The sequence below is a fragment of the Globicephala melas genome, chromosome 5 (assembly GCF_963455315.2).
Source record: "Globicephala melas chromosome 5, mGloMel1.2, whole genome shotgun sequence".
NCBI lineage: Eukaryota > Metazoa > Chordata > Mammalia > Artiodactyla > Delphinidae > Globicephala > Globicephala melas.
Genome location: NC_083318.1, coordinates 92464853 through 92491045, shown reverse-complemented (window position 1 = coordinate 92491045; position 26193 = coordinate 92464853). Strand labels below are relative to the sequence as shown.

At 39.9% G+C, this 26193-nt stretch overlaps 1 long non-coding RNA gene across 2 annotated transcripts in view; it reads left to right on the top strand.

Annotated features, from left to right (window-relative positions):
* LOC115864330 (uncharacterized) overlaps nucleotides 1-25760 on the top strand; it is a 29710-nt gene extending 3950 nt beyond the window's left edge. For both annotated transcript variants that reach the window (XR_009564033.1, XR_009564032.1), the window contains 3 exons: nucleotides 15670-15750; nucleotides 20720-20861; nucleotides 25003-25760. This is a non-coding gene — a long non-coding RNA (uncharacterized lncRNA). The remainder of the gene's footprint in view (nucleotides 1-15669; nucleotides 15751-20719; nucleotides 20862-25002) is intronic.
* The last annotated feature ends 433 nt before the right edge of the window (nucleotides 25761-26193 follow it).

The following is a 26193-nucleotide window of genomic DNA, read 5'->3' as shown; positions in this document are numbered from 1 at the left end:
CGGGCCTAGTTGCTCTGCGGCATGTGGAATCTTCCCAGACCAGGGCTCGAACCCATGTCGCCTGCATTGGCAGGCAGATTCTCAACCACTGCGCCACCAGGGAAGCCCTGCAGTGGCTTCTCTTGTTGCAGAGCATGGGCTCTAGGCGCGCGGGCTTCAGTAGTTGTGGCATGCGGGCTCCATAGTTGTGTCTAGCAGGCTCGAGAGCGCAGGCTCAGTAGTTGTGGCACACGGGCTTAGTTGCTCCGCAGCATGTGGGATCTTCCCGGACCAGGGCTTGAACCCGTGTCCCCTGCATTGGCAGGCGGACTGTTAACCACTGCGCCACGAGGGAAGTCCAGAAGTGACGATTCCGCACCTTTACTGGTTAAAGGAAGTCAGTGGCCATGCATAACTTCAAGAAAGCAAGGAAGCACATTCTTCATGGTTGTGATGTATGCCACAGTGGTTAATTGTCCCTGCCATCAGGAAGCTTATATTCTAGTAGTGAGGAGTCAAACATTGAATGATCCCCAAAATATATGCAATAATTTATTATGTTAAAGTGGTGGGGGATGGGAGAAACGGGTGAACTGTTTTATAGTTGTTTGTTAAAATAAATTGAATAAAAAAGAGTTCAAAATATATGCAATACTTTATTATGTGAAATGCTATAAATAATAATACCCACTAACACGTATTGAGCTTCTGTTCTATGTTCTGTTAGGGATTGTTTCAAGCATTTTGTGTAATCTGTAAACTCTACACTCTGTAAGTTTATCCCAATTTTGCAAATAAAGAGACTGAGAGATACTTAACAAAAGTGTAAGTATGAAGGAAACCAAAAGATGCTAAGATATTATGGCAGGGGGACTTGCACTCCTCATTGGGGTCAGGGATGGAATTTGCATGTAACTTTTTAGTCATGCCTTATAGCAAAAGCCAGTTTCTTCAGAGATTTCTTGGTTCTTTCATAATGCTCCACTGGGATAAAATCTAAGATAAACCTGCCTTTTACTGACTCCCACTCTTTTTTTGATCAGTGATTAAATGAATTGCTAGGGTTGCAGACGTTCAATATTTTTAAAATATTGCCCTTGGTTGACTTAACTTTCGACATCCTAAATTTATCATCATTTATAGATAAAGTCGGGTAATACATTTTAGGTAATATGGAAGTGTTAGCTCTGGACTCTTGGATTCATCATGGCCTAGGAGAGACAAAATAACTCGGTTGAGAGAGCTGGGTAAGTAAGGCAGTCTGTGCAGTGGTTAGAGGCTGAGTTCTGATGTCTATTCCATGGTCCCCATAGGCTGGCTTCCAATCCCCCCTCTTCCATCTACTAACTGACATTACTTGGTATCTCTATGCCTCAGTTTCTTCCTGGCTTCATTGGGAAGATTAAGTGGATTACATATGTGAAAGGCTTGTCATGTTCTAGGTGCCAGTAAATGTTAGCTATTATTAGAGGAGAAACTTTGAGGTACATTTAAAACTCATTTGGGGATCTAAAGTACAAGGAGAAAACATTAATGCCTGCTGTAGCTATTTCTTCATATAAAAGATTACGAAACTTGGATTCTCCCCTGGGCATTTCCACTCCTGCTACATCTGAGTTGCAGGGGAAAGCTCTAAACTATCTCTGACAGCTCCTCCCCCAACCCCTCATCCCCAAAGGCAGGAGTGCAGCAGTTTCAAGACCCTGATATATTTTGTCTTGGTTTCATTTCTCTTCCCAAGTTGCACTGCAAAAATATCTCCCTGGCTTTTGCTATATACTTAATTACATAACTTTGCTTCTCTCTTAACTCCAATTTCCTTTTAAAAATATTAATGGTAAAAAAGATTAAAGGCAGTGATGCAATATGAAAAAACAGGAAATTTGGAACTTTGCCAAGAAATGTTTGTTTGAACAAAGGCAATTTTAAAAGCACATGATGAAACATAATTGTTTCCCTGATTTAAATAAACTTGTTTGGAGCGCTTTGAGGACACTAAACCACATGTCACTAATTTTTATTTTAATTAAGGAGGAGACCCTTAAAATATTTCAGGAAGGAAGAAACTGGCCTCTTGGAGGTGATGCACATAATGAAACTGCTTTTTAAACTTGATTGAGTTGATACTGTAGATTTGCATTGTCCAATAGAAGTAAAATACAAATCATATATGTAATTTTAAAATTTCTAAAAGTCATATTTTGAAAAAGGAGAAAGAAACAAGTGAATTTAATTTTAATGCTATGATTATTTAACTTGATGTATCTAAAATATTTATCATTTCAGCATGTAATGAATAGCAAAACATTAATAGGATATTTTACATTCTTTTTCTTATTGCAAGTCTTCAAAATCCAATGTTTATTCTACATTTATACAACATCTCAATTCAGACTAGGTACATTTTGAATACTCAGTAACAAAACATGGCTAGCAGCTATCATAACGGGCCGTGTGGCTATAGAGAACTGGGCCCAGCCTCTTGCCTTGCCTCATGGATATCTGCTGTAAAAGTACAGAGCAGTGCTGGTGGGACTTTCTTAACTGACAGTGGAGTAGTTGGAAGCCTAAGACTTGCTGATTGCGTGGCCTCTAACCCTCATTAACTTCTCTAAATCTCAGTTTTCCCCTCTATGAAGTGAAGACCGTGATAATCATTACACCTTACTTCAGAGGATTACTGAATATAATCCTTATATTATTAATTACTTAATTAATGCATGGAAAACATTTAGAACAGACCCTAGACAGAGCAGAGCCTTAATAAATGTTTACTTGTTATATTTGGTAAGAATGGTTATGATGATGATTACAAAACGAGTATTAATAGTAAAATCTTCCCAATTGTCAGTGTAGCATTAGCGATTCCTTACCACTCAGAGGCATTGACAATATTGCTTGTCCCTAGAAGTCTACTTTTACATAGTTTAGAGCAGCATTTATCAAACATTTTGGTCTCAGGACCGCTTTGCACTTCTAAAATTAGAACTCTGAAAACTATTTGTTCAAGGGCCCTTTCAGGTAATTGCGCGTTTTGTTCTTTCATATTGCAACAAAACTCAATAAACAGTGGTTTCTTAAAAGTTAGTAGCAAGGTGGAATCTGAAAGCATCTCAATAAAATTTTCATATTCTGTTCCATTAAAATCCATTGGTCTATTTTGCACTTTGGATGTGTCTTTTACCCATGTGTGATTTTGTAACATCATGCATTGATCATATAGAAAATATTGGTTCACTGAGTTACGCAGATCTTCCGAATTTCAACACATTTCATTATACAACATCAAAAACTATACTTGTTAACATCTCCACTCATATCATCAAAAAAGTCTTTAAATATTGGGAAGCTATCAAGTTAGTGGTAGAAGATGCAAGTTTGGCAAAATTCTAATTTTCACTTGAAAGCTTGGTTGCTTTCCTTGAAGTGACATCTAACATCCCAGAAAAAATACCTGACAAATATCCAAGTCTGAATAACCACAGTTTGTCTTTTAGTTGTTCTTTTAAGTAAAAATTGTGTTCCACAAAAATTTTAAAAAAGGACTAAAAAATAAAAAAGGTAAATAGCATCTTAGTATTATTATGAAAAGAGTCTTGACTTTGCAGACCTGAAAGGATTTTGGGGATCCCTAGGAGTCTGTGGACCACACTTTGAGAACTGCTGGTTTAGCAAAAACATCTAAGAAGGTTGCTGAGAACATCGACTGTTTTATCTGTCCAGAGCAGCCCTTTCTTCAGAGAAATTCTCTTTTCCCTTCTCCAAGCAAATTGTTCCAATAGTGGTTGCATCTTCCTGTGGAGCCTGCCTCTTTTTTCAGTGATTGGTATAGGGTGGACATCAGGCTCTGTTTGTCCTACTCAGTGCACTTCCCCAGGATTTTCAAACTTGGGACCAGAAAATACCACTAATAGTTGTGCTCTGAGATGAAGTTATGGGGTTCTGGTACTCTGGTGGACCACTCCAGCATGTGGAAGGAACTGGTCTGAATTAGGATACAGAAACTTGATTCTTGGAGAGAAGTAGAAATGGGAGAAAAGATGCCCAGTGGCATTTTGGTCCCTAGTCACACTAGTTCCTAGTCTCTAAGGTTCAACCACATCCTTGCCCTTCTCCCCCCCCACCCCCACTCTGTGAGCATTTTCATGAATTTCCCCTTTTGGTCCAGCTAGTTCAAACTGGGTTTCTGCCACCTGCAACCTAAAGCAATTGGCTAATGCAGAGGGTAGCAAAAGCTAATTTCCAAAGTCACTCAGTGTTCAGTAATAGTGACTGAGGATAGCTCTTCCCATTCAGAAAAATTTAATTATCAGCTCTGGGCTAAAAATAATCATAATAAAAACATACCACCGCTACGTTATTGAACTGATGTGTGGCAGAGCAAGTCAGGATATTCAGCTTCTATTTCTGAAAAACATTCATGTAAATGAAAATTGTTAAGCCCATGAAAGCAAGTGAGGTTCACCATTGATACTAAAGGTTTAATAATACATGATAAATTTGAATATGTCCACAAATATTTGTAATGAAAAATACAATGAATAACCTGGGCTTTAAATACCTTACTTTTTCACAATATTTGTGAATTCGTCCAATAAGGCCTTTTTTGTGCTCTACACATACTTTTACCACCATCAATTGTAACACATCTTGGTAGATTCCATTTCAGGTTGTACTGAATTGATGTTTTTTTTAGGTTCCTTGAAAATATTCTTGGACTTCCCTGGTGGCACAGTGGTTAAGAATCTGCCTGCCAATTCAGGAGACATGGGTTAGAGCCCTTGTCTGGGAAGATCCCACATGCCACGGAGCAACTAAGCCCGTGCATCACAACAACTGAGCCTGCACTCCAGCGCCCACGAGCCACAACTACTGAGCCTGCGTGCCACAACTACTGAAGGCCACGTGCCTAGATCCTGTGCTCTGCAACGAGAGAAGCCACCGCAATGAGAAGCCCGCGCACTGCAATGAAGAGTAGCCCCCGCTAGCCACAGCTAGAGAAAAACCCACATGCAGCAACGAAGACCCAACGCAGCCAAAACTAAATTAATTAATTAAATTTTAAAAAAGTACTATATTGAAGAAACATCTACATCCCTGTACTTACTGCAGAATTATTTATAATAGCCAAGATATGGAAACAACCTAAGTGTTCAAAAAATGTGGTATATATAAACAATGGATATATTAGATATTATTTAATATATTTAATAAATAAATGAATATTATTCAGCCATGAGAAAGAAGGAAATCCTGCCAGTTGTGACAACATGGATGGACCTTAAAGGCATTATTATAGGTGAAATAAGTAAGACAGAGAAAGACAAATACTGTATGGTCTCTCCTATACATGGTATCTAAAAACCTCAAACTAAGAGAAACAGAGAACAGATTGGTGATTGCCAGATGTGAGGTAAGGGTTGGGAATATGGGTAAAGGTAGTCAAAAGGTAAAATCTTCCAGTTATACGATATGTAAGTTCAGAGGTTGTAATGTACAGCATGATGACTATGGTTAATAATACCATAGGCATATTTGAAAGTTGCTGAGAGGAGAGCCTAAAAGTTCTCCTCATAAGAAAGAAAAATGTAACTATGTGAGGTGATGGATGTTAACTAGACTTATTGTGGTAATCATTTGGCAATATATACATATATCAAATCACTGTTGTGTATACCTTTAACTTATGTATTTCAATAAAACTGGAAAAATATAAAAAAGAAAAGGAGATATTTTTGACTCTTAGGTATACATAATAATTTATTTAGCAAAATACATCTTTGTTAGTAAATAACTTCAGTATTTTTCTTATCTGAAGTATAACACATTCTGAATTGAAGAAATCAGTTAATCAGGTTTTATTATATATTTTTGAATTATTTTTGCTTTGGTTACCCCAAGTTTTGGCAAGCCTAACAAGAGGTTTAAAAATCAAGAGCTTAATTTAATGAATATCATGTTAGATGAACGTGATTACTTATAGTCTTAAAGGCCAGCCAGCCTGGTTTTTACTGGAATAACTAGAAAAGAGCATCTCAAAGATGAAGATCTTTCTTTAAAAAATCCTGTCTTATTCTCACTTTAACTAATGCTCTTAACAAAATGTCCTCTCTGCCTAAATATTACATCTGTGTGCTATAGACTGCAAGTTTGTGTTCCCCCCATATCATATGTTCAATCCTAATGCCTAATGTTATGGTATTTGGAGGTGGAGCCTTTTGGAAGTGATTAGGCCATGAGGGTGGAGCCCTCATGCTTGGGATTTGTGCTTTTGTAAAAGGGACCCCTCTCCTCCCCTGTGAGGACACAGTGAGAAGATGGCCATCTATGAACCAGGACACAAGCCCTCACCAGATATCAAGTCTGCTGATACTTTAATTTGAACTTCCCAGCCTCCAGAACTCTGAGAAAGAAATTTCTGCTGTTTATAAGCCACCAGTCTATGGTATTCTGTTATAACAGCTTGAACAGACAAAGACACTGTGTAACAGTAAATTTTTTTATGAAAGGAAAATAGATACTTTGGCTCCAAGAGAACGAATGTACCAATGACCAATGGCCAGAACACATATGACAACAGAACTCTGACCCACAACCTCTGTAGGAACCAGTCTAGAATGGTCAAGACTTGGTCACTTGCTGTCAACTTCCCTATTTTTCTCTCTTGTTTCCAACACAAGACCAACCAAAGAAAGCCAACACACTCCCCAAACCAATCATATAAGAGGCCTTGCTTCTAGGTAGCCTCCTTCCGGTTTCCCCATCCAGCAACTTCCAAACATATACCTGAAGCCATCCCTTTTTTTCCCACTATAAAACTTTCATATTCCCTTGCCCATCTTTCAGTCTGTCCCAAAACACAAGTGATGGTGTTGACTCCCTTGCTATAGCAAACTTCGAACAAACAGCCTATGTTGGTTCTTATTTGGGTGGTCTTTGTTTACTCATGTTTTCTTTGAGATCCCACCGAGATGCAGTGTGCACTGCTCAATGCTATGAACCCCAGCCTTCAACCTGGTGCGGTACCCACAGAGGTCCCTTGTGATTGCTGCTCATGACTTGTCAGATTCATGCTGACATGGAAAGTCAGCACCTGGTCTGAACTATGCTCTCTTTGTGTTGCATTCCTTGGCTGTTTATTCACAGTTTAATACTCAGGTTTTGTTATTGGTTTCCACTTGTTTGGCATCCTTGGTAGAATCAAGCCATTCCTTTTCATCCTTTTCTGCTCTCTTTGGACTTCCTTTTTGTGTTCTCTAATACTGTTACTTGTCATAAGAAGGAGAGGCAAAGGGTGGACAAATGACCTTAAACAAATCAACCTGTAATAATTTTTTCTTTTTTTCTAGAAGAGAGGGACATAACAAAGTCACAACCTACTGATGATAACCAAGGTTATTCTAAATTTGAACTTAATAACCTATGAAGGGTGGTGGACCAAATACTTGCTACCTGTAAGAGACTAACAGATACAAATATGTGAAACAACAAATGTAAAGTCTTGGTTCTGCCATGAACTACTCCTCTTTCCCTGGCTTTCCGTATACCTCTACCAGATCCCACTTCCTTTGTGTCCAGAATGCCTGATCCTGTTTGCCTCAGACCAACACCTCATAAACCTTAGGAGTAGTACTCTGAGATTTGTCTGTACAAAGAGACCTTAATTCTATAAATCCTCAAGGCTGGAAATCCTGATTCAGACACAAACTCTAAAACGATGCCACCCTTGATTATTCAGGTATTCTACCTGGGAGAATTACTGACTCATTGTTTATGCAAACCATCAGAGCAGTATGATTCCCACCTGTGGGAATCATACAACTGGAAAAGACTGTAAGAAACTTATCACTAGCTTTGGCAGAGGTATTAATGCTACCACCTCTGTTTTAGATGGAATACAGATTAGTCTCAACACATTCCCATGAATAGTGATGAACAGTTGCATTGCTCTAGATTTCTTGTTCACTAGTCATGGTGGCGTCTTTGCCATTGCTAATTCTTGCTCTACTCGTATCAGTGACAGAACATGGCTGAACAGGTTATACGTCACCATAATGAAAAAGATACTGTTTTCTCTAAGGTTGATTCTCATGGTTTATGAAATTGGTTCTTGGCCTGGGTTGAGTGATTGGAATTCCTGGTTCAATGATTGGAACTCCTGGTTCAAGCATTTTACAGGAACTGTTAATTATTCTTGTTGCTATCACAATGCTCGTTATGTCGGTCCATTGCATTCTGCCTCGAATAGCCACTTTCTCATCATATGATCACCATGATTGTATAATAAAAAGGTCAAGACAATCTTGCTCTGCAGTTGATTGTGAAGGTGGCTAACAATCTCTGAGAAATGGAAGTTGGCTCTTTAGCCTTCCATAAATTGGTTACCTTCTGACAAGTAAGATACGGACCAAAAGGGGAGATGAGAGACTGCATATACAACAGTGGCCAGACTATATCATATATGACAATAGAACTCTGACCCACAACCTCTCTGCAGCAACCGTTGCAGGAAGTCAAACTACTGCCTCTGCAGCAAGTGTACCACAGTGGGCAGGACATGGTCAGTCGCTGTCAGCTTCCATATTTTTTGCCTTTGCTTCCAGCTCAAGACCAACCAGAAAAAGCCAAATAGGCTCCCCAAACCAATTACATTTGATGCCCTGCTTTTGTTTTATTTCATTTTAATGGTGGACATGTATCTTATTTGTTGTGATGACTGAAAATGTGAGCAGCAATTATGGCAACGTCCACAGAATTTCCCCTGTGGTGTAAAATAACAGATAAGACTTTTATAATATTATCCCTTGATAACTGAAGTTTGCGATGGCTGAAATGCTCTATGGGGCTCAGTGACGCCCTGCTTTTAGTTTTCCCTTCTTCAGCTTCTCAGTGCCATCAGCCTCCAATCAGATCATGCTTGAAGCTTCCCCCCTGATCTCCACTATCAAGCTTTCTCACTTCCTTGTTCATCTTTGAGTCTCTGCTAAATGCAAGTGATGGTGGCTGACTTCCTTGCCATTATAAACTGTGAATAAATAGCCTTGTTTGTCCTGATTTCAGCAGTCTTCTGGTCAATGACTTAGCTTTGTTTTAGGATATCTATAATGCTGGGCATAAGGATAGTAAAATTATAAAGTCAGTCTCAGACATGAAAGGTAACCGTGAGGGATAGTAAGGGAAGGTTCTTTCTTAAAATGAAGGAAAAGTGGTTTCTGAAAAATTGCCTAGAAATCTTCTGGAAAATATGAAGGGGAATAAAATAAGTGATTTGGTTGGCTTTGTAAAATGACATGATGGGCTGAATGGAGTCCTTATTTTTTACAATAAGAAAAGAAAGGGGAAAAAAGAAGTTCAGTGCTTTGTGTCTCAGAACAACCTTATCCAGATTCTAAAAGCACTTGGCAAAAGTCATCTGGTATCAAGTATTAGAAATCCTTTTTCAAAAATGAGAAGTGAGAGCACTGTGGATTTTTCCAGGAGAGGAGAATAAAGATTTTGTACTTTTCCATTAAATATTCTAATAATTATTTCAGTACCATATTATTCCATAAAGTAGTCTGTACGGCAAGCTTTTATATACTGTGTGTTGTATGCTAGGTCAACTCCTAACAGTACAACAAGACAATTAACAGCTTTTGACTTTTAAATCTAGTCTGTTTCTCTCTACTATGTAAAGAAAGCTGGCACTGGAGTTACATATTTATGTGGAGTGATTTTATGGCTTGAAATAATCCTCACACCTCAACTCCATCCACAACAATTTCTATCATCTTGAATTTATTCTCCTTACCTTGATTCTATAAATAAAGAAAAAAAAAACCTCTTGCCTTAATCTTCATTTATCTGCTTTAGTCTGAAAAGTGCTTTAATATTATAAATGTGGCTGTAAATCTACTTTTTTGAAGCACAATTTACCGCTTTAGACTCTATCACGATGCTATGGAAAAAATGATTAGGTGTCTGAAATGCAAGTCACTATTACGTTATTTTTAAATCACAACTTACTGCTATTATAGTGATTCTTAATTTCCTAGAATGCCTCCAGTGTTATCTAAAATTGTCCAAAAGGTTAACGTTAAAAACAACAGCAGGTGTGTGCCAGGTGTGGGTCTTTCCGCAGAGAGACGGGTAGTGAAATGAAATACAAACAGGGCTTAACACTACAGGAAGGTTGGCGGAGGATCTTCCAGTTTTTAAAAATGGTCTTTCTTTTGCACTCTTGGTTTTTCTCACTGTCAGCGTTAGAGTAGGAAACTGGGCTTGGACAATATCACTGACTGGCGGAATGTTACAGACCAGCACAATTTTGTGTGTGTGCCTCTGGTTTGCTCTTGTATAGGTGTTGCTATTGTCTGCCTTACTGAGATGACATAAGAATAAAAAACACACTGTACTTTTGAGGTTAAGCTTGTCAACCCGGCCATTATTTCTTTCTGATAATCTTTGCTCACTCCTATAATCCTTTGTAAGGATTTCATTTCCCCTTATGTTTTACCTTCTCTTAGTAACTAACTGCATGTTACTCTCCCAGCTTTATTATTCATATTTTTCAAGGGTGTACATGACATGTAAATATTATTCATATTTTTTCAAGGGTAGTACAGCCACTTTCCTTTTATCGGTCTTTGAAGATGGAATTTAATATATGCTCTCCTGGGGCTTCCCTGGTGGCGCAGTGGTTGAGAGTCCGCCTGCCAATGCAGGGGACACGGGTTTGTGCCCCGGTCCGGGAAGATCCCACGTGCTGCGGAGCGGCTGGGCCTGTGAGCCATGGCCGCTGGGCCTGTGCGTCCGGAGCCTGTGCTCTGCAACGGGAGAGGCCACAACAATGACAGGCCTGCATACCACCAAAAAAAAAAAAAAAAAAAAAAGATCACCAAATGGCCTCTATGTGTTAAATTGTACGTTCTCATCAGGCTGAAAATTTGCTTCCTTTGAGGCAAAAAAAAAAAAAATATATATATATATATATATATATATATATATATATATATATATATATATATATGCTCTCCTACTTTTTGATGACTTCTCACACCAGCAAGACAGTATCTGATCTTCTTGCCCTAATAAAATAGAATTGGTTTTTTATCCATGAATTTTTATCCATGTACTTAACAAATCCATACTGACCGCTTACTCTGTGTCAAAAGCAGAATGTATATATAATCATACATGCATCCCAGATGACAACTGCGGTCCCCTTTCCTTGGATATTTAGGAAAAAATATTCAAACACTTACTGCACATCCCAGAGGAAGCCCATCACCTCTGGCAAAGTTTTGTTGTTGTTTGCTGTTGTTTTAGATTCCATGGGCTTATATTCTCACGGTCACCTCACTCTAATTTCCTGAAGACTCCAATGACTTGATTTTCTTTGTGTCCTGCCTTCCATGGCTTTTCTATTTTCTATGCCATGAACAGACCCAGATGTGGAGTTAGCCATTTTCCCTTAATTTCCTGCAAAACATAAGGCATTCTTGCATGCAATGCAAGATAAATGCAAGGCAATAAAGTTGCATGCAACTTTATTAAAGGTTTGGGGTGATGGAGTGACAGAGAACCAAACAGAAGATAACTGAATGTGAATGCTACCCTACTCCCTTTTTAGAATCTCTTAGGCCACATTCACTACCAGGACCCGACAACTTCACTCCACCAGCCACCTATTTATGGAGGTGGCTTGTTCCTTAGCTCTCTCTCTAGTCCCCTTACATTTTTCCCTTGTTTGCCTCCAACCTCCCCAAATTCCTGCTAATTTTAAATGCAAAGCAGTTTCATTCTCTCTTAATTTCACTGGACCATTCCAAATCATACTCTGGAGGTCACAGCCACAATGGACTGTGAACATATTTATTTATTTATTTATTTTTTTGCAGTATGCGGGCCTCTCACTGTTGTAGCCTCTCCCATTGCGGAGCACAGGCTCCGGACGCGCAGCCTCAGCGGCCATGGCTCACGGGCCCAGCCGCTCCGCGGCATGAGGGATCTTCCCGGACCGGGGCACGAACCCGTGTCCCCTGCATCGGCAGGCGGACTCTCAACCACTGCGCCACCAGGGAAGCCCTGTGAACATATTTTATTCAATAGAAGACTCTCTATAGCTAAAATCTGCCACTGACTTAGAGGCAGAAGTGGCTGCAGGCAGTTTTGGTTTTAAAAAGCAATATAGTTTTCCCTTCCCTGACTTGTGTAAACAACATACTGTGAGAGGAATCATTGCGGAGACCTAGGCAGAACGTGGTGTGATGGTCCAGAGGAGACACTTGGGAGAGGAGAAAAGCTTCACAGAGATTTGAACTGGTTTTAAGGTATGAGAATATATGTATCAGTCAGAACACTGGGGAAAAGGACAAGAGAACCATTTATTCCAGGTTACTATATAAATATTAGTACAATTAGGGAAACCTATTACTTGTAATTAGTAAAAGTGTGATATCATTTTTTCACCCCTCATATTTAAACTATGTTGTTATTCTTTCTCAGTTCACCCTCTTATCATTTAACCTTTTCAAATCCTCACTCTCATTGCATCTACTGTGTATTTCAACCTCTGCTCCTTTCCCTCTTCTAGTCTTTCTAGTCCCTCTTCTGTCTTGACCTGCCTTCTTACTCTATGATCCACCATTTCGACTATGTTCTCTTTAACAGGCTTGACTGTGCCACCGCCCTCACCAGGAGCTTACACAACTTGTCAGTTCTCAGGACTGGATAATCCCACATTTCCCCTTTTACTCTGTCTCCTTGCTAGCTATCTCCAGAGAAAATTATGAAATGAGAGCTGAAACTAAAACGATGTCCTGTCTCTGTGCTAAATAATAACTGGGTAGACTTTCCTGTCCCTATGTTAAATAATACTGAAAGCAAGCACAAAATAACTTAACTTCTTGCTCCAGGAAACTATTTCTCCTGAGAAACGTGACTGACAAGTTGATCATCAAGATTCCTTTCAAGGGCTTCCCTGGTGGCGCAGTGGTTGAGAGTCCGCCTGCCGATGCAGGGGACACGGGTTCGTGCCCCGGTCCGGGAAGATCCCACATGCCGCGGAGCGGCTGGGCCCGTGAGCCATGGCCGCTGAGCCTGCGCGTCCGGAGCCTGTGCTCTGCAACGGGAGAGGCCACAGCAGTGAGAGGCCCGCGTACCGCAAAAAAAAAAAAAAGATTCCCTTCAAGACCCTTGCCTCCCTGTGCACATTACTCTAAAATTATGATGTCATAACTCTGCATAAGCCCAACCAACTTCGTGGTTGGCAAGACCTGCCTAAACATCATTCAGTCAGGTTCTAAATCCTACAAGCATCCTCCTCTGACTTGACATCCCTCTTCCAAGATGCTACTAATGCTCTATCAAGGTGCTCTTCTCTCTTACTGAAGTCTAATAAACTTAGCTTTGCTTGATAAAGACCTTTTCCTGGTGACCTTTAGGGGAGTCAACAAGAAGCATTCTCCTTTGATGTCCTGTAGCTTCATGCTCTAATTTCTGCTCTCTCCTCCCTACAGTCTAGCAATTTTTTCATTCCTCTATTATCCTTTTTTAAACTTTCCCCCCCAGATGTCCATAGCAACACTATCTCTCAATTTCAGCGAATACCTGATTTCGTCTTCTCTGTCCCTAAGAAGATAGGAAATGAACTATAAGGACAGTTACAATTTGGTCTTCTCTCTCCGAACGATCTTCTCCACTAGTTTCTATAGCTCCTGTGATCTTTATCTCACTGCTGCTCTTTCTAACTTGTCTTTTGCCATTTACTCCTTAAATAAAAGTGTTCCACAAAGTTTTTCTTTTACCCTCTGTTTGAGGACAATTTCATTCAGTTTCATAGCTTCACAGTGATCTTTATGCAGGTAGTTTTACTAACCTGCTTTCCTATCTCTAACCTCTTCTTATATGACCTTCAAGCAGAAAACTGTGCCAAGAATAACAAACCTCGGTTTCAACACAACTCACAATTTACTCAGGCTTCTCCAAGCCCGCAGAGTTGGCCTTGACCTTGGTCCTGTCCTGTCTTTGGCTTGCCCGGCCGAGTCTTAGCAAAGAGTCCTGCTAAGTCATCTCCCACCTATGACATCTGATCAAGTTCCTCATCCCCTGCCTTTATGGATAAGTCCTTGGCCAACCTTTAGCAAGAATCTTGTTAGGTCAGTTTAGCAAGAATTCCCCTCCCCTCGATATCTTGTCGGAGTAATCTTCTATCCACTGACCCCTTCATTCTGCCCCTTGGCTATAAGTCTCCACTTGTCCTGGCTGTATTGGCAGTAGACTCCAATTTCTCTTCCCTATTGCAAACCCCTACTTCAACAGTCGAATAAAATCTTCCTTACCATTGTAACAAGTGTCAGAATCAGTTTTTTTTTTTTTTAATAGAACAGAGGACAGCACACAGACTCAATGCATCCCACCTACCCATCAGCTAGTGCAGGGATGCTATATCAATTTCCCTAAATCCAGACGCCAGCTGGGAGTAAGGGAGGGAGTAAACCCTGAATTGAACAGGAATGAACCCAAAGAGCCTGAGTAGTAAACCCCAAGAATTAAGTTGAAATAGTATCATCAAGCGGTTCTATTTGCAATGAAAATTGGGACCTGGTAAGCCAACTGCAAGTATGGAAAAGTAAAGAGAGTTGTGTGGCTTTGTATATCTCAGCAGCTTTATTTCATTTAAGAGCCACGTACTTCTGAAACAATATCACCTCTAGGATAATTTAATTTTTTCGACCCCAGAAAAAGAAAATGGACTTTTTGTAGAGACTGATTACTGTCTGTGTACAGAGCTATTTGCCTTCTCACAGTAACTCTCTATACTTCGAGGGGAGTCAGGGGGGCTTCACAAACTGAGTTATTCCTGGGAGTCCTTTACAGTGAGCCTTTCTCATTTATTAAACATTGAGACATTTACAGCCTCAGGTATGCTATGCTTCTCCACCATATAATTTGCATCACTTAATCAGTACTTATTTTTCATTCTTCACAAACCCAATCCAAATGCATACCTGTGTTTACAAGCTCTCCAACTACTAGCCAGAGGGGTCTGTCACACACAGTCTAGCTCTCCACAAAATTTCGCGAGCTGGTATGCAGCAGGCAGTAAATGTCAGCCTGACAAATTGCTAAATCCAGAAAGGCCTCTCCTCCCATCAGTAAGCACTTTTCAGATCATTTTGCTTTTAAGTTTTTAATAGAAGAGGGAGAGGGGAGAAAAAATAGTAATGTACTTTGCTCAGACTGATTGAGTTATAAGTCTATAGCTTTCCCCCATACAAAGAGAATGTTATTCTTTTTACAGTTCTGGGTCTGGTAGATTTCTGGAAGACCAGGGAAAAAGCACATCACTTTGGAGATGTAATTTTTTTCTTTATTTTTCTCCTGAGGGACAATGGTAGTAGTTCAAAAAATGGAGTGAAATGATTTTGAAAAATTGAGTGTAGTTAACGTATTTATTACTGTCTTTTGCAAATTGTGGAATGCTGGCACTCTGATATTCTAACATATTTTCTGAGGCTTTCTGTATGCAATTTGTCAGTGTATGTGTATAGTTACAAGCGCTCTTTCTTTGGAAAAAGGCCTCTTTGTACTGGAATCTGAAGGAAAAAAAGAGTTTAAACGGGGTGTATTTAAAAATAATCTGCTGAATCAACATATTTGGAACAATGTGTCGTTAAATATTCATTCTCTCTATTTCCTCACCTACAGGCACATAATCAAGGAAAACTCTGAGGTCATGGATATACCTTCAACTTGAAATGAAATTCAAGGATGAGGACCCTTGCACTGGTATGAGCTTGAACTAAACACCTATAAAGCCACTTCCAAATTTGAAACTCACTTTCTCAGATAATTTAAGCTCTTAAATTTTATTTGGCATTAATTATTTGACTAATTCAGGTGATAACATTTTAGGGTATATTTATCATTCAAGTTCAAACTTATATTTGATTTGTAGCTTTCTTGTGCTGGATGGATTCTATTTCCCATATTTCATCTACCGTGAAGCCTGGAGATGATGTTAGAATTCTACCAGTTATCAGACTATCATAACTCCTAAACCATTGCTTTTCATCCTTTGAGCAAAATCTTTCCCTCTCCTGAAGCTCCTATCTTCAGATTTTATCACCTTCCTTGGTGTCGTTCACGTCTACTCAACACCTGGTCTTTCTTTGTGGTCTCTGTCTTTCCATGTTATCTCCTCAAATCCCATGATGAATGACTTTGGCATCCATGGCATCAGTAATCCACCACTGTGACTTCACTGTTCCCTGATGTCCTTACCTTCCATAACTATCATCTAGACTGCAGAAACCTATACCCATGGGCACACCTATGATCTGGCTCTGTGCAACTGTTCCACTTCTGAAATTCTAAAGTCTATTTTACTCTAACCTCCAAATACACACTCCATCTTTGACCTCATTGAAATCCTTGACTCAACCATTTCATCCCAGTTTTCACCTCCCTTTATGACAATTTTCTTCCCCTTCTACATTTCTTAGTTAAGATTGCATTCCACTATAGGAAAGAGAAAATTCAACCAGTGGTTTAGCTTAAATAAGTAGGTGCTTACTTTTCTCATGCAATAGAGAATTTAGAGGTAGAAGGTTACCACAGGGATTTTAGGCACTCTGTATTCATTTTCTAGGGCTGCCATAGCAAAGTACCGCAAACTGAGTGACTTAATAGAAATTTATTGACTAACAGTTTTGGAGGCCAGAAATCCAAGATCAAGGTGACAGCAGGGTGGGTTTTTCCTGAGGTTCGTGAGGAAGAATCTGTTCCATGTCTCTCTCCTATTTTCTGGTGGTTTGCAGGCAATCTTTGGCATTCTTTGACTTTGTAGAAGCCTCTCCTGATTTCACCTTTCATCTTCATGTGCTGTTTCTCTTTTTATGAGAACACCAGGCATTTTGGATTAAGGCTCACCCTACTGACCTCGTTTTGACTTACCTCTGTAAAATCCCTATCTTTAAATAAAGTCACTTTGTGAGGTACTGGGAATTAGGACTTCAATATATGAATTTTGAGGGACACAATTCAACCTATAACATGCTCTGTAACATCATCATGGGTCCAGGCACTTTCCTTCTTTCCTCATCACCACCCTTAGCTTGTTGGCTTTGATTCTCGTGTGTGTTGCCTCACACTTAACAGATAGCTGCTGTACCTCTAGGACTGCTCCACGTTCAGGGCAGGAAGTGGAAGGAAGTGAGAAATGGCCACACTGTCCACATCTGGTCCTTTTTATCAAGAAAGCAAGAGCTGCCTTAGGTTTTTATCATGAGGCAGAACTGGATTATGAGGTCAGAACTGGATCATGAGGTCAACTTCAGCTGAAATAAAAACTGGGAAGTAAAGTATTTAGCTTTCCAGTCTCACTAGGAGAGAAAGACAAGGGAGAAGAAGGCTGGGAATTGGTGTTGAGTGAACATCCCTGTATTGTCCACCACAGCAGGTTTAGCCATTTTCTTACCAACCCTCTAATATCCTCAGCATATATGTGTTCGTAGCATCTGCTTTGCTAATCTCCAACCTTAGATGATCCCATCACCTACCTTCTCTGTTAACCACATCCAGGCCTGGTGGGAGCTCCTGGAGGAAACCTCTCATCCTCTAAACTGGAACCACTGCTAATCCATGGTCTCCAACCAAAAGAGTCTCTAGGATTATTTAGAAATACTTGTGCACATCTCTGATCAGCTCCCTCTTCTGTTCGTCATTGAAATTCCAAACTACTATGGTTTTCTTCATTTACTCTCCTGCCACCCACTCTCTGTCCCTAGGAAAACTGTGGTTATTATTGTGAATAGCCTCAATTTTCTTTTCGCTTACTCTACTGGTCTCGACTTTCCTTCGAGTTCCCTAGTCCCCTTTGGCTTGTTCAAAGTTGATTCCTTAATACAGGCTCTTTATCTTATTTCCTCTAGCCTCCCCCGGACTCTGCTGCTTGGATTACTCCCTCTGTTGTCCAATTTCCACCCTTTCCCTTGCTATTATCTTCTTTTTTAGCTATAAACATGTTCAAGTCTCTTCCACTGAAAAGTAACTAAATCCATCATTTCCTGCATACACACATTCTTCTCCAGCTACCACTCTTCTCTGTCTTCTAATTTTTCTGATAAACTTCTTGGAGGAATAGCCTTTACTTGTCTTCATCTCTTCTCCTATTAATCACTCTTAAACTTATTATAGTCAGCACCTTGATCATCGAGTAAGATTCTGTGGTAATTTCTATTGACCTCCAAAGTGCCGAGTCCAACCGACTTTTTAAAGTTCCCATCTTATTTCAAGCATTTGACATAGACATTTTCTAATCCCATGGCTTCTGAGATGTGACTCTCTCTTGACTCTCCTCCTCTCTGATTTTTTTTCTTTCTGCCCTTTACTTCTCTTCCTTACATGTATTTTGTTCATTTTTTAAATTGAAATATGGTTTTACTTTTTGAATAATTATAATTTTTAAATAAAATGTTATAAGACCTTTCCAAAGTCAGTTTGCAAGTAGTGTAGAACTAGCGCAGCTCAGAACCCCCTTCTCCAAGGTGTTCCTTTGGGTCATGCCTGGCACTCTGTGACAATGTTTCTAAATTGAAGTGTAGCTGATTTACAATATTGTAGTAGTTTCCGGTGTATAGCAAAATAATTTGGTTATACATATGTATGCCTATATCTATATTCTTTTTTAAAACATTCTTTTCCATTATAGTTTATTACAAGATATTGAATATAGTTCCCTGTGCTATACAGAAAATCCTATTGTTCATCTATTTTGTATATGGTAGTGTGTATCCGTTAATACGATACTCCCAGTTTATCTCCCTCACCCCCTTCCCCTTTGGCAACCATAAGTCTGTTTTCCATGCCTGTGAGTCTGTTTCTGTTTTGTAAATAAGTTCATTTGTATCATATCTTAGATCCCACATATAAGTGATAACATATAACAGTTTGTCTTTCTCTGTCTAACTTACTTCACCTGGCATGATAATCTCCAAGTCCATCTGTGTTGCTGCAGATGGCATTATTTGATTCTTTTTATGGCTAATATTCCATTATATATATCTATTCTATATCTACTTTTATATATATCAATATATATAGATATAGATATATACCACATCTTCTGTATCCATTCATCTGTTGATGGACACTTAGGTTGCTTCCATGCCTTGGCTATTGTAAATAGTGCTGCTATCTTTACATGTATTTTGCATGTTTCATCTCCCTGGAGCTCTGTTCTTAGCCTCCTTCTCTGCTGGTTCTCTACATCCTCTCTGGGCAATCTCATCTACTCCCACATTTTCAGCGTGACTCAAATCTTTACCCATCTCTCCCTTAAGTTCTTATTATTATGTTAAACTGCCTACCAGAAATTGATTACTAGCATTCCACAGGCATCTTAAACTCAACTTGTTCAAAGTTCAATTTATCATCTGCTTTTCCTCCTTACTTTTCTACCTTGGTGAAAATGGGTCCTGTATCATCCTATCTCACCACTGAATGATCAGCACATTTTAAGTTCTTACAGCTGAATTTCCTTCCTTTTTTTCCACTGCTCCCTTTGCTTAGCTCATTATCTTTTGCCTTCTCTAGAGAAATAGGCCTAACTGATGTACCTTCCTCCTGTCTTACAGCCCAGTGATCCATCCTCCAACCTCTAAATCACTATTGTGAGCTTTTATAGACATAATGTATGTGAAAGCACCTTGTAGTCTGTTAAGATTTATTCCAGTGTCAGGTGTAGTATAATTGCTGTGATCAATGCTTAGATATTAGCAAACATTGATGAAAATAAGAGCACTGATGAGTAACTTTTGGGCAGCAACATGCATTTGCTATTAGTGAGAATAATGACATGCATTTATTTTCATTAGTTGAGTAGTGTTTGTAATTCAAGGTTAATACATATAAGGACTTGTTTTTGTTTATGCCTGAGCAGGCAGGCATATTTGAATTAGTTTTCTTTCCAGAATATCAGTTGATTAAGAAGTGAGAAATACCCCTGAAACACTAAATTACATTTATTTGTTTGTCTGTTTGTTAATAGTTAACATCCACTTGCATTTCGATTTTCTCTTTGGAAGTGTGCAAAATTCTCCTTTCTGTCTACTTAAGTCATTTCAGCAGACTTACTTCATCAAAGCCAATTTGAATTTGACACTGACCATGAAAGTATGTATTTATATATTTTGTGTGGTATTTCGTGTTTCATTTCTCAGGCTTATGGCCTAACGTTCTGACCTCTGTGCTGTAATCCCGTTCTGGTAGGAGAAGCTGCTTCCCTGCGTGTTTTATGTTCTATTGTTTCATTTGCCTTTGAGATTGTGATATCAAACCCTTTTCTGCAATTGAGGATAGAAACTATCCATGCTTGAATAAATTTTTTTTAGCAAATTTGTGAGGTAGGCAGTATTTACCTGAGATCTATTGATCTCCATGTCTCCTACTGTCGGTGTTTCCTCTCCTAATTTTCCCCACCCATTCCTCTTCCCTCACTGCGTACTCTGCATCCGTATTCACTGCTCCCGATAGCAAAGCCATTTCCAACAGAGGAGACAGAGTGAAAGTCATTGTTATGAGTTGAATTGTGTCCCCCCAAATTCATATGTTGAAGCCCTAACCTCCAGTACCCCAGAATGTGACTGTATTTGGAGATAAGGTATTTAAAGAGGGATTGAGTTAAAATGAGGCCCTTAGGGTGAGTCCTAATCCAGTCATGGGAGTCTTTATAAGAAGAGAAAATTTGGACAAACAGAGAGACGCCAGTGATATGAAGGCACGGAGAAGACTGTGTGAGGACACAAGGAGAAGATGGCCATCTGTCAGCCAAGGAGAGAGGCCTCAGGACAAACCAACCTTGTCAACACCTTGATCTTGGACTTCTAGCCTCCAGAACTGTGAGCAAATAAATTCCTGCTGTTTAAATCATGCTGTCTGTGTTACTTTGTTATAGCAGCCCTAGTAAGCTAATATAGCCAGGAAGTAGGACACACCTGGCAACACGTGTGGTTGGAGAGTGATAACTGAGCGGCTGGAGAAGGTAAAAGCCAGGTCATAAGGGCCCTTGTTAGACATTGTAAACTGTATATTACAAGGAATGGGGGGCCACTTTCAGTGTAAATACGGAATTAGTCGGATCAGAGTTCTACTTTAAAATGATCACTTAGGCATTAATGGATTGGATAGAGGGGGTAAATATATGATGAGACCAGTTGGGGAATGGGCTTACTGCTACCTTGGTGGAGATTGTGGTTTGACCTAGAAGAAAGGGTGAGCTTGAGGTGTGAGAGGGAGATAGATCTTGTGTTAGACACTTATTGCTCACAGAAAATTACCCCCAAAACTTGCTGTAACTTAAAACAGCAAACATTTATTATCTCATGGTTTTTGTGGGTCAGAAAGTCCTGAGCGGCTTAGCTGGGTGGGTCTAGTTCAGAGTCTCTCATGAGGTTGCAGTCAAGATGTTGACTGGGCCTGGAGGATCCATTTTAAGAAGACTCGTGTGGTCTCTGTGGGGAGGTTTCAGGTCCTTGCCAACTACTTACCAGAGGCATCGGTTCCATGTCTCTTAGACCAATCCATAGCATCAGCTTGAGGGTTTCCGTGGCATGGCGACTGACCTCCTCTAGAGCCAGGCATCTAGGAGATATCACTACTAAAGCGTAATGATGACTTAATGACCTGGTCACATATCGTCACTTCCTCTGTTTTCTATTCAACAGAAATGAGACTGTCACTGAGTCCCGTCTACATTGGAAGGCAGTGGAATCGGGTTCCATCTTTTTTTTTTTTTTGCAGTACGCGGGCCTCTCACTGTTGTGGCCTCTCCTGTTGCGGAGCACAGGCTCCGGACACGCAGGCTCAGTGGCCATGGCTCACGGGCCCAGTCGCTCCGCGGCATGTGGGATCTTCCCGGACTGGGGCACGAACCCGCGTCCCCTGCATCAGCAGGCGGACTCTCAACCACTGCGCCACCAGGGAAGCCCTGGGTTCCATCTTTTGAAGGGAGAAATGTGAAGGATTTATGGACACATTTTATAGGGAGGCTGTTACTATAGTCCAGGCTAGAAGCAATGAGGCTCGGGATAGTACAGCGGCTAGAGGCACCCACTTGAGGCACTGTTATCAGGATGTCCCTTCTGGGCAGTTCATATGGTGGATGCAGGGCTTGCTGCCCTGTTGGCATCATTGTGTGAAGATAAAGGTGCACTGAGTGAGACCATGGCCTCACGTCATCCTCTCAATCGACATCCATTTGCAGTGCACTGTAGAGCTGTAAGCTCTGGCTGTGTCTCCAAATCAATCTCGCCGTGACTTTCACTCATTGATTTTAGTTCTGTGAACTTGAGAGGATGAGATAAATTCCATTGCCTTTTAAAAATGACAGTCATTCAGTATTTGAGGAGCGCTATCACACTGTCACCTAAGACTTCTCTTCAGGGAAACTTTCATTCTTTGTTGAAAGGACATGGTTTTGAGACTCTGGTTCTGTTCTCCCCCCTGAAGATAGAGTCCAGTTTGTTATCTCCCCTCTGACCTGAGCAAAACACTCCATGTGTATTCTGGTTAGTGAGGTAGACGTTTCCTTTAACAGCACATTCACTGCATTTCTATGAATGTAGGCTAAGAGAAGCTGCATTTATTTTTTTCCTGCTAGCTGCATTACCCAAGCATCATCTAAAATACTTGGGCTTAATGCACATCTCATTTTGTACAATTTAGTTATTTGAATATAGATTCTGGACTTTTCCTTTATCTTTGCTTTTTTTTAAACACCTCTTTTGCTTGTATGAAGGGTTTATTATTATTATTCAACAGATGTTAGTGTTCTTATCCTCAAATAGTGGGCCATCTATTCTTTGTATTTTTTTTTTTTGGCCGCACTGCCATGGCATGCGGGATCTTACTTCCCCACCAGGGATTGAACTAGGGCCACGGCAGTGAAAGTGCTCAGTCCTAACCACTGGACCGCTAGGGAAGTCCCATCTTCGTGCATATTTTTTATGTAAAAACACCGATCTCAATAATAAATCCTTTTAATTTCCTTCACGTAATTTAGACTAAAGCCTCGTTTCATTTTCATAGTGTTGGCATACTGTGAGGTACCCTTGCGGTTTTTTTCCTTTTTATGTATCTTTTGCTCAGGTAGTTGCACTTGCCCATCAAACTAGAATCTCCTACTGCATTTGGCTGGTGCCAGCGGTGACATCACGGTGTCAGTTATAGTGCTTGAGAACAGCTCTACCATATCTTTGGAAACTCCAAATGCATTAGAGTGTGGCCCGTCCTTTTCTCAGAGACAGGAAAAGGAAATCAGAAAGTGTTCACTGAAATGGATGTCAGGAGTCCACACGGAGGGCCACTCTACCTTGCTTGGTGATAACTCCCTGTTTAGCTACTACATAAATAAACTCAAAACATCTAATTAAAGCATTTCATTTTATCCCAGGAGATGTGTCTCATTGTGAGCTAGTGAATAAGTTCATGGGTTGACATGAAACATTTTACTGCTTCCAAGGAAACTAATACTTCCGAAAAGATTCAGCTGTGAGGCCAGTGTGTGAAGAGGGTTTTAGGGAAATACAAAGCAAAGCAGATTACAGCTCCTAAACCTGAGGTCCATTGAAAGAAACCTGGTCCTCCAATGTCTTTTTGCTTGATCTAATGAATGATATTCGTTGTTTTTGTTTGTTTATTTTATAAAGCCCAGGCTCTTTAGCATGGTACCAAGTATTTAAGCCTAAGAGTGGATTCCCCTTTCTCCTCCTTAGGCTAGTTTAGTTTGCTCTGTTTTAGACTGACATCTGGTGGTCAAGAAGGATCAACCAATTGCCCTTGCAGTAAAAGAATTCTATCAAAGCAAAGGCGTGGCCATTTTGTGGTCAGCTATTGCCAGGAAATACTCCACAGGATTATTTATTTTCACTTTCTCTTGTACATAAATCAGAGGGGCTGTCTGAATTTGACCACATTTATCAAAGTCTTTAAAAATACTTACAGTGTTTTGACCACCACTTTAAAAAATATATCTCAAATAAAGGCATGCAGACAGATTTATGTATAAGCATGTTCCTCAAAGTGTAATTTATAATAGCAAATTTGGAACTAACCCAAATATTCAAAAACAAGGATTGTTAAAATTAGAGTGTTGCATTCCATGGTGCGCTCATACTTTAGAGGAACATTTAATGACATGGGAAAATGTTTATGATGTCTTATGAAGTGAACAAAACCAATTAGAAAACAAGTAAAGTTCCATGATCCTCGTTTTGGTTTTCTGTATACTTCCTCCTTTCAAAGGCATGAACGTGTAATATTTTTGGAAGCAGAAGGTAAAAAAACCCAACATCATAAATGTTATATAAGTATGGCTACATGCATAGTAGAGTATCCAACTTTTTTCAAAGTAACCAGTCCTTTAAGATATCTCACCTGAAACTTTGTCCAGTAAACACGTTCCTATAGAATACTGGTGCAAAAGGTCATGAACAATTGTTTCACTGTTCTTGGGATAAGTAATAATCCAGGAAGCTTGAGCACGCAGCTGCCACTCCAAGTTTGCTAACGGGTCTTGTGGCTGAGACAAAAAGCATGATATTTCTTGCATGGCCCTAAAGACTCATTAATTTGTTCTAAGGCTTATATTTTGCTTCTAAGAGTTGGTGGTGGGGCAGTGGAAGAAGATACAATTTAAATCTCTGTGCCATAACCAGGGTTCTATTTTATAATTGGACACAGTCCATTTCTTACAGCATTTTTAAGACGTAGCTTTGAGATTTTTCTTTGTGCATTGAACAGGTATAAATAGACTGCTTTGCTTGCTTCATTGGGGGATTTGCCCAGAAAGAGAAGGCTAAAGGGATCTCACAGGATGGAGCTAGGAGCAGCTGCCCTTGTGTCCTGAGAGCAGCTGTGTGGTGAGCCCAAACCAGCTAGGTGTCCCTTTCAAGGGGCTTTACATTTCACGGTTGTTTGCTTAATATATTTGGACACAATTTCCACATACATGGTTAACATGCCACTTTTGTCTATTCTCAGGGCACCAGGTGGCAGCTCCAAGAAGAGGAAAATCGTTTTCAGAGCTCCCTGCTGGCTCAATCAACGCTTTTCAGTTCTCTTAATGAGATGGTTAACCTCTTTTCTCATTTAACCAATCGGTCAACAAAACTTTGATGGCTCTTACAGGAGTTGTTTATGATTTTCACTCATACAGGTATTAACGCCATTGCCCTTAGATTGACAAACAGGAATTCAACTAATCCTCCAGCTCTGGTTGGAAATAGATCCCCTTATGGATCTTCTACCCCATAAATTCTGCTAAATTCCTGGCTGGGGCGTAACGAACATTGCTACTTAGTCATTTTCAGAGAAAAAGAAATGAAATCTGACTGGCATACATTAACCTGTGTGTGTGTGCTTCTTAAACACATGTGCAAAGACACACTGACTTATTCATCTGACTATTACCTTATCTGACTTTAAATATGAATGTGCATAGCGGACTATGGTTAAGTGAATATTACATTTTTTTTAGTTATTAAGCAGTTCTTCCTCTTCTGTCAGTCATGTTTTAGGAAGGATTTCAATAAATACTCATTGGCTGTTTTTATGTTTTGGTGCTTTTGTCTAAGTAAAACATTCTCAAAATAACATTCACTGGGAGATAGGACTCAATGCAGAAATATTCGCTTTAAACGTACCCTTTTGTATATAACGCAAGGTCATGTTCTATTGTCATAATGATCTTTAAGATGTGGTGGATGGAGTATTTAGAGCGGGAGTTACAGAAAATCAGGGACAGAGAATTTGCTTTTCAAAGTTAGACCTTTCTTGAATTGTTCTAACTTCAAATAAAATTTTAACTTTTAAGAAGTTGTTCCCTGGGCTTCCCTGGTGGCGCAGTGGTTGAGAGTCCGCCTGCCGATGCAGGGGACACAGGTTTGTGCCCCTGTCCGGGAAGATCCCACATGCCGCGGAGCGGCTGGGCCCGTGAGCCATGGCCGCTGAGGCTGTGCGTCCGGAGCCTGTGCTCCGCAACGACAGAGGCCACAACACGAGAGGCCCGCGTACAGAAAAAAAAAGAAAAAAAAGAAAAAAAAAAAGAAATTGTTTCCACTCTTCCTTCTGTTTAATACACTTGGCTACTTTCTGAAGTTTATCACTCATCAAAAGTTTAGGGAAGATCTTCCCTTCTTCTTTTTTTTTTTTTTTTGCGGTACGTGGGCCTCT